Here is a 22,359-nt window from a genome sequence, read left to right on the forward strand (position 1 = left end):
TACACCTGTAATCCCAAAGCTTTGGGGAGCCAAGGCAAAAGCGACTGCTTGGGGCCAGGATTTCAAGACCAACCTGGCAACAAAGTGAGACCAATCTCTACAAAGAAAATACTTTAAAAATTGGACTTACTGTTTTTGTTTTCATTGTAAATTGTCTTGCTGATGACCTCGTAGAGAAAGTCAAATAAGGAATAGAATTACTACATTGCCTGTGGTGTGTCAATGTACTGATTTGCTTTTCCTTCTTTTCAAACTGTTTATCCTTCTGCACATGGTGGCTGGGGTTGAAACCTTAGAGATTTGTTCACAAATAAGCCATACTGATGGTTGTGGAGGATATGCACCTGTCTATCCTTTTATCTAAAATTTATCAATGTTTGGATGGAAAGAGATGAATAAAATGAAATACCCACCCTCATGAAGTGCCTGAGAGGTTAAGAGTTAGGAAATCATGTCATATGTGCTAATGATGGAGCCATGTGTGAAGTCCAGTAGGTTCAATGGGAATACAGGAGGAGACAACAGGCAGAGGGAAATGATGAAAGTTTGGACCAGGGTGTGGCAGTGGTGATGAAGACAGAGAGGCAGATTAAAGTGCTTTTTGAGGAGGAAGATCACAGAAGCTTAGAGAGTTTCGTTTTGAGTCCTGGAACTACAACTTTATAGCTTACCAGTTGGGTCATTTATACAAGGCAAGTTTTAAATTATCCAAATCTCAGTTTCTTTCTTTGTATAATGGGATTATAGTACCTAAATCATAGAGTTTTGTGTGTATTAAATGAATTAATTTGTGAAACGTTCTTAGTATCTGGTGTTTCCAACATAGCCACATTAGCTATTATAATCACTCAGTACTGGGTGAGCAGTCACACAGTGTAGTTGAAAATACAAGGAGTTTTAGGTCAGATAGAATTTCATTTCAATCCCATACTGCCTTGTACTATCTGTCTGACTTGGGTCAGGTTACTGAGTGTCTCTGAACATCAGCTTTATCCCTTATGAAATGAGAATTATAGCCATTGTTTTGTGGGACAGTTTTTAATGAAATGAATCAAAGTATAAAAATAATATGGCCCCATATCAAAATCCAATAAATAACTGCTACTGTTGGGAGTTCAGAGAGAAGGAGATATTTAGGATGATGTCTTTATATTTGTAAGATGAATAGTAGCTCGATAGTCATGATATACAGAGAGTATGGAGGGAAAATATGCTTGTTTAATGGAAATAAAGTTAGTTTTATTTTAATAATAGATTGGTATATCTGGTGGCTCCACTAGGTAGTTGGAGATGAAGATGTGGTTGTCAGAAGGGATTCAGGCCTGGAGCTTTAGCTTTGGTATTGGTAGCCTGCATGTTGTATTTGATTTCATGAATATGAATTGGACTTTCCATAGAGGGGTAAAAAATTCAAATTTAGTCATTCTGTTATAAAGACACATGCACATGTATGATTATTGTGACACTGTTCACAATAGCAAAGACTTGGAACCAACCCAAATGCCCATCAGTGATAGACTGGTTAAAGAAAATGTGGCACATATACACCATGGAATACTATGCAGCCATAAAAAAGGATAAGTTCATTTCCTTTGCAGGGACATGGATAAAGCTGGAAACCATCATTCTCAGCAAACTGACACAGAAAACCAAACACTGCATGTTCTCACTCCTAAGTGAGTGTTGAACAATGAGAACACATAGACACAGGGAGGGGAACATTGCACACTGGAGCCTGTTGGGGCCTGGGGGGCTGGGGAGGGATAGCAGGGGGTGGGGGATGAGAGGGATAGAATTAGGAGAAATATCTAATGTATTTCTAGATGATGGGGTGATAAATGCAGTAAACCACCATGGCATGTGTATACCTATGTAACAAACGTGCACATTCTACACAGGTACCCCAGAACTTAAAGTATAAAAAGAGATTCAAATTTACTATCTTGGAGAAGATGAGCCTTTAAGGGGATAATAGAGAATAAGAAAGGAGGAACGAAGGAAAGCCAGGCAAGAGGGTTAATATGCATGATGAGACAGGTGAGAGCTGTGCTCATGAAGACTTACAGTGGCCAAATGTTAAAGGGGTAAAAACTGAAGAAGGCGCCATTAGATTTTACCACATAGAGGGCACCTGGTGACTTTCATCTTAACAGTTTCTATGGAGCACTGTGGGTGTGAGGCAGGGAAGTGAGAAGAGAATGGGGACAGAAAGATGAGGATGTGGGCAATAGGAGGCAAATTCAAATATAACTCCTAACAGGACATTCCATCAATGCGTGTATGTGGCTAAGACCGACTGGACATTCTAGGAATATAGGAAATTTGTGTGTGTTGGTGGCGCAGTGCATGGCTATATCAAGAGAACTGAACTCAGCACATAGAAGAGCACCTGTTTCATAGCTAGCACTCAAACAATATTAACTCCTGTTACTACTTCCATCATTGTCATTGACTATACACTCTACTGCCACTCACGTGCACTCTGTGCTACTTCAGAGAACAAGTGGCTACACAGATTGACAGGGTAGGAAAAATAAAGAAACTGGCCAAATTATTCATATACAGACATCAAATTAGAGCAATTTGCTTTTTTGGCAATTTTCTGGTAATAACAACATTCTCCGTCTTTCTATACCAAAGGCTGCATTCATGTTTTCTAAAATGTCTACCTCTATCTTTATGTTCCCAGAAAGGTCATTGGCAATATTTTCAACCACCTTTAACATGTACAAAAATGTTAGCCTACATCTTTAAACATGGCCCTCAAGTAATTGTTTTCATTACTTCCACCTCAGGTCCCTAGTTTTAAGGGTCTCACTACAGTAGACACAAGCCCCCATACACGCAAACATATACCCCATTTGCTTGCAAGAAATAATATGTTTATAATTTTAAAAATTGTAATTATGCTAAGAATAAGGACACTTGAGATGTTGTTAATGAGAGTGGAATTTGCTCTAACCAGTGTTTTTCAGAAAATGTACATTTTCTTTGACCTGGGCAATCCCAATTTGGGAAATATATCCTACAGTTTAAAAAGCCGTTACATGCAAACTATACGCAGTGACATTTCCTGAATTGTTATTTGTAATGCCACTGGAACTAGAAACAGCCTGAATATCTCTCATTAGAGGGAAACTTGATTGAACTATAGAGCTCTGTAATAGAGAATATAATGACCAGAGAGATCTCTATGGTATGTTATTAAGAACAAAAACAAGCAAAAGATTCATAGATGTAAAATGATCTCGTTTGGAGTACAATAATATATTTTATATACACATGTCCATATCTTTGTGTGAACATGTGTACTTATTTTGGATATAATTTTTTGGATCATAGAGAATGCGCTAGAAGAATACATACCAAATTGTTAACATTAGTTATTCAGAGTTGATGGAGTAGAAATGGGGAGGAAGGCAGCAAATCACACTGCCACGTGTGTACCTATGCAACAATCTTGCATGTTCTTCACATGTACCCCAAAACCTAAAATGCAATAAAATAAATAAATGGAGAAAAAAAAAAGAAACACACACACACACACACACACACACACACACACACACACACAAAAGAAATGGATAGAATGAGATTGTTAAACTTTTCTCCAATATTCTTATACTTAATTATTAAAACAAGCTTGCATTACTTTTTAAATTAAAAATAAACCCTATAAGTAAAAGGAAAAAATAAAGCATTTGCTACCCTGTAATGAAAATTATAAGCCATCTATTTGAAACATGTAATTCAAAGGACACAATGAAACGGTCATTATCAAGGAATGAAATGGTCATTATCAAGAGTTGGAGGAATAAAATTAACTTTGGAGGTCAAGGAAGCCAGCAGTGATTGATCTCTATTATGGGACTTGAGGAACCTATCTTGCTGTCTTTAAAAGTAATCACTCCTAGAAAGGGTCTTCTACACACATGTGCTTTTGCATTTGGTTACCATGGGGTGACATATTAGGAAGCTAACACATTTTTGCAAGGATTAGTTTAGTAATTTTAGTGCTCATTAGTCATCCAAAAGCACAAGATTTGGAGGGATATTCAGATAGTTTAAATGTTGATGGGGCGCTAGTCATGGAAAAGGGGAACTGGCAAAGTTCCCACTTTATAGCAAGGCTCTGTTCTGGTGGAATTCTTCTGTAGGGGATGGACTGAAGAAGGTACTGGAAAGTCATGGGAGTGCTCAGCAAAGGACAGGGGAAAGAATGGAAGAGAATAATAGAGATCTCAAAACCTCAAAACCTCAAGTGAGATCATCTAGCTTAGGGAATGAGAATTCATGGAAAGGAAGAAGAGAGAAGGTAATGGGGTAGAAAAAAAGAGAAGTTGTTGCTATTTGTGATTGGGCAGCCAAATTCAGTGAGAGCTATGGACAGGCGATAGATGAGCAGGGAAGAAGATGAATTCCAGGAGACAGGAGAAAGATAAGGGGCGTGGGAGGCCATCCAAACAAAGAGACCCAATGTGAAGCTTGCCTAGCATTGGCTTGCTTGTATTTAGTCTCATCCACCAACCAAGTGAATTCCTATGGGCAACTTACAAAGCGAGAAAGTATAAATTCACATCTTGCATTTACTTACTCATCCTTCATAACCAAGAAGTCTTAAGAATCGAAAAGGTTTATTTATCTGGTGTGTGCATTATGGCTTCGAATGATATGCAGTATGTGATACATATAAAAATATGTGTTAGTCAAACTGTTTATGTCATCAGCAAGGCTTCCAGTCAACACTGGGATTATTAGTTAAGTTTTTGGGGAGTCAAAAGTTGTATATAGATTTTCAACTGTACAAGGGGTTGACTTATCTAACCTGCTGCATTGTTCAAGGGTCAATTGTATTTGGATCCCTGCCTCTGAGAGGTTTTATTCTTCTTTGTCAAAATAGGGCTGCTTCTGTGAAGGAAAACAAATACTGCTCATCAAAACTTCATAGGAAAAATGAGGCTGGGTACAGTGGCTCTCACCTGTAATTCCAGCACTTTAAGAGGCTGAGGTGGTTAGATTGCATGAGACCAAGAGACTGGCATGGGCAACATAGTAAGACCCCATTTCTTTCTTTCTTTCTTTTTAAAATTTATTCATTTTACTTTAGGTGCATACTATATCTGGCATTTCTCCATTGTGGAAGACAGTGTGGCGATTTCTCAAGGATATAGAAATAGAAATTTCATTTGACCCAGCAATCCCATTACTGGGTATATACCCAAAGAGCTATAAATCATTCTATTATAAAGACACATGCACACGTATGTTCATTGCAGCCTGTGTACAATAGCAAAGATCTTGAACCAAACCAAATGCCCATCGATGATAGACTGGACAAAGAAAATGTGTTAAGACCCCATTTCTACAAAAAATTAAATTTAATTTAAAAAATTTGCCAGATGTGTTGATGCTTGCCTATGGTCCCAGCTACTCAGCAGGCTGAGGATTGCTTGAGCTTTGGAGTTTGAGGCTGCAGTGAGCAATGACTGCATTACAACACTCCAGCCTGGGCCACAGAGGAAGACTCCGTCTCTTAAAAAAAATAGGAAAAATATAAGGGCCACAGTATTGTAAGAAGGATAAAAGAACAACAGAAGGAGAGGAAAAACTTAGTTTTGATTTGAGATGACATAAAATAACTTTAAGATCTTACATCAAATCATTTAAATTCTTTCAGTCTTAGTTATATCATTATGATTTCTGTGATCTTATGTGACATAAAATTTCATTAAACAAGAATTCTTTTGAAATTGATGAACATGGCCAGAATTGGAGGGAGTAATGGGAAATGAAGATCCAGACTTCAAAGTCATAGAAAATTAATAGCAAAGAGTTAAAAGTTTGAACTGACCTAGGCTCAAAATCTGGCTTCACAATATAATAGCAAATGACATTGGGGAAGTTTCTCTGTGCCCGTTTCCTCGCAAATTGATCTGAAGGTGATAACAAGTATCTAAACTGCAAATGTGCTGAGTGTTAAATGTGATAATATGTAATAATTGCTTAATGATGCCTGATAACCAGGAAGGGCTCAAAATGAGGTAGAAAATACAGTGAAATATATCTATTCATACAAGAGACACAATTTTCTTTTTACTTTTGTCAAGTTTTATTTTTCCCTCAGATGGGGACAAAACAGGTTTTGAGCATGTTGGCAGAAAAAAACACAAGTAAATGTAGTAGTGATTTAGCAAGACACTGTAGACACAACATTTCACAGCAGGAAGGAAGGAACACACAAGAATTGAGCAAGCAAAAGAGGAATATTATTCAGACATCGAACTCATCAGTGCAATGGCTAAAAATACTGTGGGTTAGGCCAAGAAATCGAGTTGTTCTGTGGGCCAGGAACTGTGATTTATAAAATACAGCACATCATCTGTCAATGGCTGTTCTGTATTGACCCTGCAGTCTGTCTATTTCCAGAATTACCCTGATTTTCTAGCCTCATTGGGGCTATTGATTGAGCTTTGTGAATGTTTTTCTGTGAGCATGCTAAGTGAGGAACGACTTAGGCCACATTGTCACTGTTGCCCCAAGCTCAAAAGTATGTTCGGGGTTGACAACTTCTGTAGCCCTCTCATGGGTTGACAAAATCCTTCCATCTGCATGCAGTGTTTAACTTAATGTGAGAAAATGAAGGTTTCAGAAAGAAGCAACAGTGTACTTGAATACAAAACTTTGGACATGTTTTATATTCATTCAGGGCCATCATATTTTCCTAGGACTGTTAGGGGTAGCTTCCCAGTCGTGACTGTAATCTCTGTATCCAGCCCACAGACACTCTGTACTTTTAAAATTGTCAATTTGCTTTAAAAGCTACATCTTTTGCCTCCATCTGTCGTGTGCCAAGCACTATGTCAGGTGCCATGGCTGAAACAAGAAATAAGACATCATCTCTATAGTTGTACAGTACACAGTTTCAACATGTATTGCCATGTCCCGAGCTTTGTTTTCAATACCTGAAATTAGCCAAATTAGACAATCAACTAATACTTATGCGTTGATTTTTATGTGCTGAATGATCCCTGGCCATGGTGGCAGTCTAGCAGTAAGACACAGAAAGTGTTGTTTAGAAGGGAAGAGTGACCTAATGATGATGAGATGATGGAGACAAATCCCCACCTTCCAGAAGGAAGGTAGATTATGGGGGAGACAGAAGCGGAAGAGGAATGATTCCGTGCTGTAATGGTTATAAGCACTGGTACCACTGGGTAGAATGGAGGAGGTAGGCATGTAGAAGAAACCCGCTGGAAAGACAGACTGTGTGTCTACGTGAAGCAGGCGGGGAATGCCTGGATAAGTTTGGAAACTTTATTGGAACATTGTGAGAAGAGACTGGGTACCAAAGTGGTCAGATCTCTTTCTCCCATTTCAATGATTATTTTTTAATTTGCAGTTAATTGAGTAGGCCATTTTTTTTGTCTGTTTGTTTTCTGATTTTGCCTATTCTCCTGGTAAAGTTTTGGTTTAAGTTAGTTAGCATGAGTAAAATCTAGAAAAAATGGCATGAAAGCATGCAAAAATTTTCTGGGCTCAAAATATATCACAGACAATTCTATTCAAAGTGGTGGATTTCATTGTCACATTATTCTTTAATCATTTACTGTCTTAGACTAGTGGGTCCAGTCTTCCACCTTGACTTCATGTACTTTCATTCCACACAAACACTCATAGGCATAAAGGGAAGGTGGCCCCATGTCAGGTCCTAGGAGTGTCCCTGTATGAGCCATCCCATGTGGGTACACACAAAGGAGTTGAGAGGAGAGAAAAGTCCTGCCTTTTTGGTAAAAGGCACATTTGATCTTTCACAACTACCACAGAGAAGAAGGCAGGTTTCCTGGAAGAAGCACATGGGAGGGAAAAGGAAAATTAGAAGGCTTCATCTGAGAAATTGAGGCTAAGCTTGAATTCCTAATTGCCAGAGGTCTTTTCCAGGAAGCATGTCTGTCTGTGGTGTACCAGCCTTCAGCTGGGTGGCTCCTGGATCATGTCTCTTTCGTCAACCAGGCTGATGGCACCAGCACCAGTAGCTTCCTTCCAGGAATGCATAGTCCATCCTCTCTGGTTTTCTGTTGAGTTGGTCTGGCCCTACTTAAGAGGAAAATAATTGGTATTCTTTCCTCCTGTGTTGGGCAGTAATTTCCTTTCGAGCTACCCCTTACATCAGGACCAGCCCTCTCTAAAATTATGCAGTAGACAGTTTGCTTTTAAGCATTTATTTTTCTCCTTTTTTTTCTGGTGGCCATCAGCCACATTGGCCTTCTCCCATTGGCCCAAACATTTAGGACTACTGTGTTTTCTTAGGACTGTCAGGGATAGCTTCACAGTCATGACTGTAGTACCTGAATCCAGCTCACAAACACTCCTTCCTTTTAAAATTGTCGATTTATTTTAAAAGTTACCAGTCTTTTGCCTCATTCTACCATGTGCCAAACACCATGCCAGGTGCCATGGCTACAACAACAAATAAGACACGATCTCTACACTTGTGGAACACACAGTTTCATGAGACAGATGGGCAAGAATATCCAGCATCACAACAAAGCTCCAAGGGCATGAGACAGCATAAAACATTAGCAGAAATGTCACTATGGCAGAGCATGGATAGCCCCTAAAGAAATAAGAGGATTGTTCTGGAAAGGCCATTAAGGAAGCATCCTGTACAGATGGGGATATGTCTAACCTTTATTCCAAGGACTGCTGGAGACCCCAAAGAAAGATATGCAAGAAGATGATGAGATCAGATTTGCAGTTTAGCAAATCCTCTCTTTAAAACATAGTCAGGAGACAAGACCACTTAATTCATATCAGAAATCCAGATGCGGAATTGGGTCACCTAGATTGAGGTCATGGTAGTATGGATAGAGAGGAGAGGACAGATTGGAGAGATATTTAGAAAACAGACATTGCCTGTGGTGGCAATTTCTTTTTCCTTTTTTTATTTTATTTCATTTTATTTTTAATTTATTTTATTGCATTTTAGGTTTTGGTACATGTGAAGAACATGCAAGATTGTTGCATAGGTACACACATGGCAGTGTGATTTGCTGCCTTCCTCCCCATCACCTACATCTGGCATCTCTCCCCTTGCTATCTCTCACCAACTCCCCACCCCCCAACTTCCCTCCCCTATTTCCCCCCAACAGACCCCAGTGTGTAGTGCTCCCCTCCCTGTGTCCATGTGTTCTCACTGTTCAACACCCGCCTATGAGTGAGAACATGCGGTGTTTGATCTTCTGCTCTTCTGTCAGTTTGCTGAGAATGATGGTTTCCAGGTTCATCCATGTCCCTACAAAGGACACAAACTCATCGTTTTTGATGGCTGCATAATATTCCATGATTTCTTATGCCAAAGTTTGGGGAGATGGTCAAAGAGATAGAGGAGTCTAGAATGGCTCTAAGGATTGTGACAAAGGTGAGGGCATGGTGGTGTCTTCCCAGAGACATGGTATGCACTAAATGGAATTGATTGAAGGCTCTTATTTTGATAGTAGTGGGTATAGATAGGGCTTAACTCAAACTCTCAAATTTATTAATCACTTCATATATTACTTTCTTATCAAAATGGCATCAAATTGATTTCATTAAGTTAAAATACCTCTTTTTTATACCATTAAAGAATTTTTATAATGCTGGCAATTTTAGAGACCATGAAAAATCAATTGAAGAAATGTTCTTTCATTAGTTGGGTGCTGGGGTGGAGCAGAGCGTGGAGCTGCCTGGAACAATCTGCATCATCTGGGTCTCTGGCCATTATGTTTAGATGTGACCCTCACTCTCCCTGCACACTTACTTTTTCTCTCAATTTTTTCCTCCAATTTCTTTCCCCTCCAGCCTTGAATTTGTTATTTTATTCTTTCCTATTCCAGCATTGCCAAACTATCCTCTCTATTCACTGTGCTCTGGCTACAGCACAACCTCCCAGCTTTATTTGTAAAATAAAAGGAAAGGAATGGGCACTTCTTTTTCATGGATGGAGGATTCAGCGAGAATCACCACTGCTACCACAGCAGACATTTAGGGTAACAGGTGGTTGCTGAACCAAGTTAGAATTACCATACCCCTGCTATTTCCCAGGCAGATAAGCTAAATAGTGTTGACAAAGCTAGGGCAAGAGGACACTTGGGAAATAAAAAAGCCTCCCATAAGTTAGAAAATCTTTGTGTCCCTTGATTCTTTTATTTCTGTCAAAGCAACCCTTAAATACTCATTTTTCTTTCTCTCCTATTTCTTTGATCTGTGGGTAGTACGTAAAAGCCTTGAATTCCCAAATATCCTACTCTCACGAGTTATATATATCTATATTTCCTTCAGGGGATCTTTTGAAATGCCTAAACTAATTTATTTTCTTACACAATTGGAAAGACCTGGTTTTAGGATCAGGCAAATTGAGTAGGAGATTTACTTCCAATGGCACCAAAACTTTCTTAAATAAATTCTGAGAAAATTGTCTTCATTCAGGAAGTAAACTAAAAGATATCCATCACCAACACCTGAGGCAACTCCCCAAGTCCTTGACCTTCCCTGAAATTTCTGTTGTGGCAGCTCCTGAGTCTCTGATTCTGAGAGCTGCCTGATTCTTGAATTGTTCTTTGCTCAATTAAACTCAGTTCAAGTTAATTTGTCTAATGCTTTTCTTCTTGCAGAAGATGTCAGAGTGGGATCTGCTGTAGGCTCCCAGTGGCCCCCAGGAGCACCAAGTGAGATACCTGCTGGGCCCACTGTGTCCATTGTCCTTGGTAGCCCCGGAGGATCATGGGTGAGTTCTTTGATTCCAAAGCTGCATGAATTTGTGTTTTGAGCTTTCCAAGTCTGAGCGAATTTTGGATCCAAACTGGGTTCAGAAGTCATGACAGAAACTGAACTGGGTCCATGATTGTACTGGATCTGATAATTAACTAGATTGGATCCAGTTAGAGGCCTCAGAGCCTGACTGTACCAAACAGAAACTGGAAGTAAATGGCAATACTATAAGGGCTGAGAGCTCTGGCTTTAGGAAATTCATGGAATTTTTGTGTTCTATCCTTTGTATGCTTTTCTTATGTGCTTAGGTAGGGAAAATCATTAGTTAAGTTGATCAAAGGTATCTGAGGATCAAAGTCCAGATTCATCAGAAAAATGGGACCCCTTAATTTCTGAAATCGGAATATTCCACTTCTGGCTATGTCTGCATTTACATGTATATGCTAGATACTGGAAGCAGCAAACACTTGGAAAAATGGTAAAGTCTTACTAAAGGTAGTTTTAAATTGCAGGGGAACATTCCCAATGAATAACATTGTATTTTAGGAAGTACATTTAAAAGTGAGGGCTCCTGAATTAGGCTCACTCTAAGATGTGAGGGAAAAGAGATAGCAGTAGACTCTTCCCAGGCGTTATAGAAGGAATAGCAATGAATGTGAATAGAAAAATGTTCAATAAACAATGTGGAACCAGAAATCTTGAAAGTTTTGTTGCTTAAATATAACAGCCAGACAAATACTTCGACCATTCATATGATCAGATATCTAGCTGCCTAGTGCCCTTCATCATGTGGTGGGAAGAACATATCCACTTGTTATGCAGTGGACCTAGGAAGTGGTTTCAGATTGGTTTTGGCATCTTTGAGATGGTTTTGGATAATATTCTGTTATGAAAGCTAAATACAAGTTATGATTGCATGCTATAAGAACAGCCTGAATTCATTGGCTGTTCAATCCCCTAAACCCACGCTGAAATCCTGCAGGGCAATTGATGTCAGAGACAATTTAGAAAGAAAAAGATAGCGTTAGCTACTGAAAAGTATGGAAATGGCTTTGGGCCTCAATTCTGCTGATGAGCAACACAATTGCTATGATAAGTGACAATGCTCAGTTCAGCTTGGCAGAGACACAGACCTTGGATGACTTTCTCCAAGTAGCATGCCAGGACCCCCCCAAAAATATCAAATGACATAATAGGGGGTAAGCAAAGGAGAGAGAGGTCACAAGACACTTACTCCAATGGAGTTAAAAGTCAGGAGGGATGTCTGTTTGCTCACTCCAATTTTCTAGCTGAGACTGAAAACCAATGAATTCATCAAATGTCTTATAAAATAATAAAATTCGGCAACCAATTAATACCTGACAATTGAGTTGGAGAAAGAAAAGCTCATATTCATGTAAAAGAAAATTTTGTAGAAATTCTTTGTTCTTCTTTAATTTTATCAAAATTACCACCACAATAAAATAATAAGACTGGTTTTCTTGAGAGCAGTGACTATCTATTTTTAATCTTGTATTCTTAGCACCCAGGACCGTTTCTGGCATAGAGTATGTGCTCAATAAATGTCTGTGAGTGGAATGAATATATGATCAAGTGGCCACATTTATACGCAGACACCCACATATCACATTCACAATATCCACATGATAATACCTACACTAATATAAACTTTTTCTACTCATTATTTATGACCAAAAATCAGCAAAATTTTTCTGTAAGAGTCCAGAAAGTAATTCTTAAACCTCAGGCCATATAAATGCAAGTGACAGACTGAATTTAGTCCATTGCCTGCCCTTTGCTAATCCCTCATCAATCGCTACTTGGTTATGAAAAGCATTTGATTGGTTGATTGATTGATTTTTGAACCTGTCATGTAAATAAATGGAATTCGGAACGTTGTATATAATTATACTATTCGAAATATGTCACATGCCAGAAAAGTCCCCACATTTGAGAAATTGCTTTGTTTTTAAAACAATGCTTTCATGTGGGAACTGGTCTGAGAGCCACTAAAAAACATCATCTTGGTAACCTTTGGTTATCCTGATAGCTTTGCCCCTAAACTGAGCGTGATTCTTAGCAAGACTGGGTAGAGGACAAGAACTTCACAAGCACTTTCTCTCCCTGGGATAAAAATACAGGGACAAGGACAGAATCTTAAGGAACTGCCAAGTTCACTAGATGACCAAATTTGAAGCTATTTTTTCATGTTGTCCTTTGGTCGGAAATACTTGAAATGCTTCTGTGTGTTGTAAGATTTGTTCCCCACTGTCACTTCCAGGCTGTCTCTCTTCCTTCCTCCCGCAAAACCCCAGAGTATTTGATGTGCATGTCATAGACTTCATTATCCATTATCCTTCCTTGTTGTTTTCATATCTCTCCCTCCAAATGTCTTCTCCTCATTCACTGTGTTCTCATCACCTGGATTCACCTATGCCACCGTCAATCACTGCATAGGATGGTGCTTAAGGACAGAGAATCTAGAAGCAGACTGATTTGATTAAAACATGTCTCTGTCACTTACTAGCTGTGCTCTGTCTCTTAAATTATGAAATGGGTATAACAATAGTACCTACCTTGTAAGGACATTGTGAGAATTCAATGAGATTTTTTTGAAAAGGTAAATGCTTAGAACAGTTCCTGTTATAGAGTGAATACTTAACATATTAAGAAACTTCACAATTTAGAAATAAAGTAATACATACACGATACAAATGCAAATAGTACTAACTGGTAACACTTACTATATGCTAGACACTGTTGAAAGCATTTTACATAATGAACATTTTTAGATTTCACAACAACCCTATGAATTGGCTTATATTATTATCCTTTCCTTAAAGATGAAGAAACCAAAAACTATAGATGTGCACTACGTTATCCAAGGTTAGCAGCAAATAAGTGATGAATCCAAAAAGTGAGTAGTCCATCCCACTTCCTGGTGTCCAAACTATTTTTAGCTCCAACTATCTTTTTCTGCATTCTAGTTCCGCCATCTTGTCATCATCAATAGTTGTAGCACCTTCAAAATTTTAATTCCAACCCTCTTCTCTGACCATCTTCTGCACACCTTCGACTTTTTAGGGACTTCCTTTTATATTCCCAAAGAAACATTCTTTGACCTCATTCAAAGTTTAAAAGCATTGACCTGACACCTTTTCACCATCTGTCACCTCTAATCAGTTCTTCTCTTTCCCTATGCATCCTAAATTTTTTCATGGGCTAGTGCTGTAACACCCTTAACTCCTTTTCTTCATCTTCCCTCCATTATGCTACTTATCTGGCAAAACCCCAAACTCAGCCAACCAGGTTATCCACTTCTTCTGTGCCAATGCTATAACCGTAAAAATACTGCTAAAAATCTCAACTTTACTAGGCTGCCCCATAATATTTCTCAAGAAAATGCACCCCCTTTCTGACACTTACACATTCTCCCGTCTCCCCAAATTTCAAACATCTCTTATCTGCCTACTCTGTTTTCATAACACTGAAGCTTACTTTAGAAAGAAAAGAAATATAGTTGCATAAGAACTATCATTGTTTTCTGCTAACAATTCAATCAGCATTTCAGCATTTGTACTCAGCTACTGACTTAACCCTTCTCTTAAAAGGTTGCACATATTTCTGTTACAAAGAGAAAACCCTTTATCAGTAACTTAAATCCTTTCCATCTCATTTTCACCAGGAGTTACATCCTATAACAGTTACATTTCCTACATCATTTTATTTCCCTCTTCAGGATTATTCATATTGGCATAGAAATATACCCCAATATCACCTATCTTAAAAACAAAACTAGAATGAACCCAAACTTCTGTGACCCTTTATTCTTCTCTGGAAACTATTGGATATATCTTTTCCCATTTACATTAATATCCCTTAAAATATAATTTGTGTGTACTGTCTCTATTTCCTAACTTCATTTCTCTCTGTTTGCTTTAATAGAACTCTGAATCTTACCCTCTACTGAAATTGTCTTTATAAAATTGTAGATAGATGCTATTAGTTATTTATCCCAAAGATATTTTCACTCCATTTCTTTTCTTCTTCTCCTCCTGTTCTCCTCCTCCCTCTTCTTTTTCATTTTTGTTTTCTTCTACCCTTTCTTTTAGGTGATATTTTATAATACTTGGGCTTTTCTTCTGTGTGATAAGTAAACATAACCAACCCCGTTCTCAGTCTTTGGGTATGAATTGTAATTGATCATAGTCAAACAGGGTAATTTTTCTTGCCAATTGCTTGCCAACTTTGTTTGAAGAATAATCTAGGCCAGTGAGTATTCAGTGAAAGTCTATTGGGGCACTTCTGGGCAGTTTCTAATAAAGAGAGAAGGATGGAAAAAAACATCCTTTGCAGGGGATGTGACCATGCCTTCTGAACAATCCTGATGGAAAGCGACGGTGACGGGTGTGCAGAAAATACCATGAAGCAGAACATGTTTCTGACAGATCATTCTGGAAAACTCTCATATTAGAGTAGGAGATTGATGGAATTTGGAATTGATGAGTAATAAGAGACTAGCAAGGCTGATACAGTCATGGTTTCTTAAAGTGTTTTAACTAGTTGGTCTCCAGGATGTCGATTTAAATAATCTTGGTTACTTTTCAAACAATGCTTTTGATTGCTACTCTCAAAGCAACATTCTCTTTTTTTTTTTTTTTTTGTTATTTGACATATGTCATTAACAGATGGTAGAACACAGAAAATGAGGAAAATGATAGAAAATAAAGTAAAAGTTAGAAGTCAGATGTTCTAGAAGTGAGGAATATAGACATATAACTACTCTTTCTATCCCTATAAGAGGAGAAAAAAGCAAGTTATGATGTTAGTTTCAATGTAATACAGGAAATCACTGCATTTTTTTGTTTATTAATAAACTTTTTTAGAGCTATCGTAGTTCACAGCAAAATTAAGCAGAAAGTACAGAGAGTTCCTATATTCCTCCTTTGTCCCACACATACACAACCTTTCCCGTTATCAACATTCTACACCAGAGTGGCACATTTGTTAAAATCTTTCTTCACTTAGTAATACATGCTTAAGCTTCCTGCATGTTTTTCATGGTTTGATGGCGCATTGCTTTTTAGTGCTGAACAATATTCTATTGTCCTTATGTACCACAGTGTCCACTCATCTACTGAAGGAAATTTTGGTTGCTTCCAAACTTTGTCAATTATGAAACAAGTGTTATAAACATCTATGTGCAGGTTTTTGTGTAGACATACATTTTAAAATTCATTTGGGTAAGCGCCAAGGAGTGTGATTGCTGGATTGTATGGTAAGAGTACATTTAGTTTTGTAAGAAACTGACAAATTTCCTTCCAAGTTGGCTGTACCATTTTGCATTCCTACCAGCAACTAATGAGAGTTCCTCTTGTTCCACATCCTTGCCAGCAATTGGTATGGTAAGTGTTTTGGATTTTGGCAACTATAAGTTGTGTATAATGGTATATTGTTGTTATTCAAATTTTCAATTCCCTAATGACATATGATATTGAACATCTTTTCCTATGTTTACTTGCCATCTGTACGTATTCTTTAGTGAGGTGGCTCTTTAGAGCTTTTGCTAATTTTTAAACTGAAATTAATTTTTTTAATTGGGTTCATTTTCTTACTGTGGAGTTTTAAGAGTTATTTGTATATTTGGACAGAGGTCCTTTATTAGACATGTCTTTTGCAAGCATTTCCTCTCAGTGTATGGCTTGTCTTCCCTTTCTCTTGACATTGTCTTTCCAATTCATGTTTTTTAAATTGAAAATGTAACAATTTATTTTTATGCACTTGCAATGACATACCTCAGGCTTAAGGGCATCTCAAAGCTATGTGTAAACTTCATCACTGCTCCATCATCTGACTGATTCTCTGGATAATAAGTGTCTTTGGGCCAACCCGGTCAATCCAGACAGCCCTCCAGCTATTACGATGTCTTTCATTCAATATATTTGCCAAAATTGGAGCACGTAAAAATATTCTCATGTTGAAAGGAAATCTAGCCCTAAATGAGGTTAAAAAAAATACTTAAATTCCAACACCTGTCTTTTAAACTGTATTAACATGATACAAGCATGAAAGGAATCAACTTTATCTCCTCCTGCTTCAACAAAGGGAAATACAAGTGTCCTTCTTTATACTGATAACCGTGTCATATTTTCTAAAAGTAAACTTAAGAAGCAGCATGGGTCTTTTGGAATATTACTTCTATAAAGAACAACTCAGCGTACAATTCTGCAAAACAAAAAAATCATTGTATTTTGTAGACGTTCAATCTTACATGTCCTCAGGCAACAAGGCAATTTATTATGTCTTTTGTAGGGATTCAGTCACTTTCAGCACTCGGTGTATTTATTCTGTTACTCAGGGATGCATTTGACTCTTAATTCATTTTGATGGCTTCTCGGGATCTAGTTTTTAAAATGAGACGTTTGCTAGTTTTATGTTTTACATATAGATGGTCTTTTATAGGTGAGACCAACAGTTGGCCACATATACATGCGCGCGCACACACACACACACACGCATGCACACACACATGCAGCTATAAGATGAAACAAGGTTAAATCTTTTTATGTCATGTTGCGTGGGGTTTCAGACAAGTATACATACTTGAAAAGATCAAAGCTCTGTTCTGAGAAAAAAAGTGCTAACTTTACATTTAGGTTTCTCTGCTGCTCTACCTGTACTATTATAATTAATTTGCAATGCATGGCATCTTTCCATTTTTGCCTCAGCTGCCAGAAAACAAAATACCACTCACTATCTGTAATAGGAATTGATTATTTTACTTTACCCTAGCCTCTCTACAAGCCTCATTTGCCTTTGGGCCTGTTGAACAATTTTGTCTCATATGTTTACGTGTTTTGAATGCATTTTTGCTTTGTTGTAAACATACAGTAGCTTTTAATCAGTAGCTCAAGGTGCCTCGTAGAAAGAGCTATTGTTTCACTTATTAAAACAATACATAAAAAAAAATCACATGTTCATTTCCCGAAATGTGGAGTGAATTTCTTCAAGCCTTGGAAGAAATTTACATTTACATGTAATAAAGCTCCCTGACTGGTAAATTTCCTGAGATGATCATAACAAACCTGTTAAGTCAAACTGAGAAGGGGTTTCTATTTGAGAGAAAATTGCTTTTGGCTGCCAGGAGATCCTTCTGTAGACATATTTTTGAGAATGGGCAACTCATATGAATTCATAATGGCCAGAAATAAAGATTCTTAGTGCGTGATGTAGGTGCTTTACTGGAAGGATGGTAAGTCTGGCTTAATATTGCTTGCAAAAATTATTTATGGTTGGCACTCTCAATGTGTTTAAAAAGTCTCTTTTCGCATTGGTTAAATGTTTCTGTCTTGCTTTTTATAATTTATTTGAAGTCTACCTTTGAAATGCTCAAAGTAAGGTTGTTGTTGGACAGGCCTCTATCTGAAAATCAGGAAATATTTCTCGTTTTGGTCCTAGTTGGAACCCACATCATGTATATTAATACAGTACTCTTGTTCTAAACTATGTTTTGTTTCTCAGTTGTGGCTGGGCTTTTATTAACATGCTTAAAGCAATAAATCGTCCTTTTTATTGAAGTAAGTTAATTGTGTCTTATAATGAAGAGCTCTAAACTTAATTTGTCAAATTTATGTTTGTACATAGGCCACTCCACTGAAGGAAGATCAGCTTAAGGAGGAATATCTTCTCAAATAACTATGTTGAATGAGCTCTTTAAAATCTTTCTTCAGTAATTACATTTTAAACAACTTCATTTTGTAAATGTTATTTTTGCTGGAGGTATGCAAAATCTTTCTACTAATATTCACGTATCTACTTCATCACATGCCATTCCCTGTTGGTTAGAATGCCCATCTTACTGGCAACACTCTTTCTTAGATGAAAAATATGTAGTCATCAACTTGTTTTATTACTTCCCATTAGAATGACCTCTCTGCGCCTCTTAGCCTGGATAAATCTGCTTCCTTTCAGTCCAGCTAAAATCTCACCATCTTGCAGCTTTATCTAATTGCTCCTTATCATTTTTGGCAGAACATTATGTACGTCCTGGAGGTCCGTTAGTGCATGTAATGTGTTCTTTAACTGGAGTCAATATAGGCAAATATTTCCTGGATGTCAAAATTTTGTCCAGCAATAAGAATTACTTAATTTATTATTTGTCTTAGCCAAAATTGTAGGCCCTGGGGTGAGCTTTCTTTGTTTCTTTTTGCAACAACCCCGGTGTGTTACTGCAGAGGATGTTGGTTTCTTTTGCCTTTCCTGAAGCCATTTACTCTTATTCATGTAATGGCATGTAATTCCTTTTAGTCCTGCCTCTAGGTATGGACATGTAACTGACCACAGTAAATGAGGTTCATTTCCCAGATACAGTTTTTGGCAGAACTTGGGGCTGTTAGTATGTTATCTGTTAGTTCTGGAAGCCATCATGATGGGAAAACATGCTTGAAAATTAAGCCATTTTAGAAAATAACAGGCTTATGAAACATATCACTTCCTGACAACCTTGAGTACCTGAATCCAGGTGTGCCAAAAGCTAGAGGCTCCTAGGTCCTTACTCAGTATATTTCTTTTATTTTAATTAGTTTGTTTTGGTTAAGCAAATTTGGCTTATTTTTTCATATTTGCAGTTGAAAGAGCTCTGAATATATATAATATATATCATATATAATTATATATGTTTAATTATTAGCCTTAATTCTATAGGTAGGGAAGTAAAACTGTGAGAGGTTTCGAAAACTGCAATGTTAATAACAAATGAAACTAGAATCAGACATACCTACTTCTAGGGTCCATTTTTCTCTCTGCTCTGCCATACTGCATTACAAGTTTTTGGTATGTTTTGGCTTCTATGCTGATGTTTTGGATTCACCAAAAATTTTTATTTATTTATTTATTGGTAGATCAGGTCTATGGCTTGTAGTTTTATCATTTTCTGCTGGTATTTTGGAAGAAGGGAATGTGAGGGACACAGAAGCATTTGCATTTGGATTTCTTATGATAGAAGCTTCATTAAATCTTCTTTGGCTTTCCAGTGATTAACATTCATCTTCTGTGGTTTTTCTCTACGTTTACAGAACCCTAATAGACATCAAAGTCATTCTTGTTCACGGAGAGACCATGTTAAGCTTTGAGTCTGTGTTACTTTGCTGTCCCGTATTTGCAATGGCTATCTCCATCAGTGTGGGTTATTTACAGAAACACAAACAAGGATTGAGTTAGACTGTCATGAGGACAACTATATTGGGAATATTGGAAAACTTGTGACTACTCTTAAGCTGGGTAAGAGACAAGGTTGCATGGAACATTTGAATTTTGTCCCTGGAATTGTCACTGCATTTCTGGGTGGACTTGGACAAAATTATTTTTTGAGATTTTGCCCAAGGAAAGTTAATAGGGGTAACAGAGGAATGAGTGAACAGCTCCAAGTGAATAAATTTATTCTTTACAGTGTTAAAGGCCTATATTCCCATTTTCCTGAAATTACTCTGTACTCACAAGCCAGATCTCAGAGACAGCCTTTTGAAATTTCAAAAATAGACCTTTTAACTTATAGCTAAAAGAATAAAAGCAATGATAAAAACCAAGCTAACAGAAAAATGGTCTGCTATACACACAAAGGCAGGTGGACCATTCTGGTCAGTCTGTCATTTACTGAGACCTAATTAGCTAGGCTGTCTTGGTGGCATTTTCAGAAAGGGAACCGGAATCCTTTGCCTGTAAATGTCTCCGTTAGCTCAGTATGTGTTTTCATTGGCCTTTAGAAAAGGCTCTAGGTCTATTATGGTTTTGTTGATGTCTAACAGTGTTCTTGGCGCTGAGTGAGATATAGAAGAAGGCACAGGATCCGCCCAAGGCACTTGCAACCTAAGTTAGTAAAACAAATAACTCGCTATTATTCCTGACTTTGCGGGAAATTGAGTTTAAATATCAGTGGCGCTAGATTCCAGAATATTTCTATTTGTGTTCCTTTGGGATGGGCCAGAATGACATTGGTGGAGCAGCTGCATTGCTTGGTATGCTTCCTTTCTTCCATTTTTAGCGTGTTAGACTTTCTTCCATATTCCAAGGATTTTTTCCATGGCCAAGTTAACCATATGTTGTATCTCAGCATCCCTTGTTTTGTTATAATATTTCCCTTCACTTTAGCCCACTAGAGTCTAATTTCACCCATCTCTACCTACTTAAGGTGGTAGGAAAAAAAAATTCACCAAGATAAACACTAAATATTTTTAAAAAGTGGGGACAAATGTTTGTTCTTATATGTAATTGTGTGACTATCCATGGTACTTCAAATAAAACCACGTATTTTCAATGTGAAGACCAACATAGGCAGGGGTTGAAAAATTGTGCAATATTCTCTGCACACGTAATTGTTTTTTTCCATGTTGGCAGAGAAGGGAAAATGTTACACCTCAACCTCCCTGATTATACTCTTGGGAAAGGTGGGTAAAGTTGAGAAGGTGGGGGGGTGGATGCCAGATGACTAGTGTGTTAGGCTATTTTTGCGTTGCTATAAAGAAATTCCTGAGACTGGGCAATTTATAAAGAAAAGTGGTTGAATTGGCTCACAGGCTTATGGTTCTGCAGGCCATACAGTGAGTGTGGTGCTAGCATTTGCTTCTGGTGAGCCTCAGGAAGCTTCCAATCATGGTGGAAGGCAAAAGGAAAGCAGACACATCACAGGGCAAGAGGGAGCAAAAGAGCAAGGGTGGGGAGGTCCCAGACTTTTAAACAATCAGATCTCACAGGAACTAACTGAGTGAGAACAAACGTGGCACTAAGCAGGTGGTGCTAAACCCCTCATAGGGGATTCACCTACATGATCCAACATCTCCCATGAAGCCCCACCACCAACACTGGAAATTACATTTCAACATGAGATCTGGGGAGGACAAACATCCAAACAATATCAATTGGTGAGGCAGAACCTTGAAAACGGAGGCAAGAAATACAAAAATTGAAGCGCATTTTCATGGCTGGGTCTGGACTATTGTGGGTAGAAGCCTGTAGGAGAAAGAATAAATAGATGTAAAATTTAAGCAAATTGTTGATCTTGCTATAGTCAATACACAGCTCCTGTTTTTATAAGCACGTAGAACTGTGCAAGGTTTTATATGTAAAGCTAATTGAAATTGGCTGATAAAGGCTAATCTACATCAATGAAAACAAATGAACATTTACTGCATGTGACAGTATGGATGACTCTTACAATCATATGTTGAGTAAAGAATGGCCAGACTGCAAGAGATTAGAGACTGATTAATTCCATTTAAATGAAGTTCAAAAACAGTACAGCTAACCTGCGGTGTCAGAACTCTGCTAATGTTACCCTGAGAGGGCTTGCCACTAGAAGAGAGGGTGATGGAGGTGATGGAGGGGGGATTAGGGTTGCTTAGAATATTCTATTTCTTGGTCAGGGTGAAAGTTATATGGGTGTGCTCCCTTTATGAAAATTCATCAAGCTGTACATCTGTCATTTGTATATTTGTCCACATACCTTTTATATTCTTTACAAATATTACTTAAAAACTGCTAATGTTTACTAAAGAGGTGCTTGCATGTGTCTACGTTGTTATGGAGTCATTGAATACTTCTGCAAAATAACTTCTTTTC

The 22,359-nt window shown here is 37.8% G+C and overlaps 1 long non-coding RNA gene across 2 annotated transcripts in view; it reads left to right on the forward strand.

The window, feature by feature from the left end:
• The window catches only part of LOC116528978, a 386,229-nt gene that overhangs the window by 127,492 nt on the left and 236,378 nt on the right, over positions 1–22,359 (forward strand). For both annotated transcript variants that reach the window (XR_004259316.1, XR_004259317.1), the window contains exon 2: positions 10,650–10,762. This is a non-coding gene — a long non-coding RNA (uncharacterized LOC116528978). The remainder of the gene's footprint in view (positions 1–10,649; positions 10,763–22,359) is intronic.

Source organism: Sapajus apella, unplaced genomic scaffold (assembly GCF_009761245.1).
Source record: "Sapajus apella isolate SASKATOON/1434 unplaced genomic scaffold, GSC_monkey_1.0 scaffold3, whole genome shotgun sequence".
Lineage (NCBI taxonomy): Eukaryota > Metazoa > Chordata > Mammalia > Primates > Cebidae > Sapajus > Sapajus apella.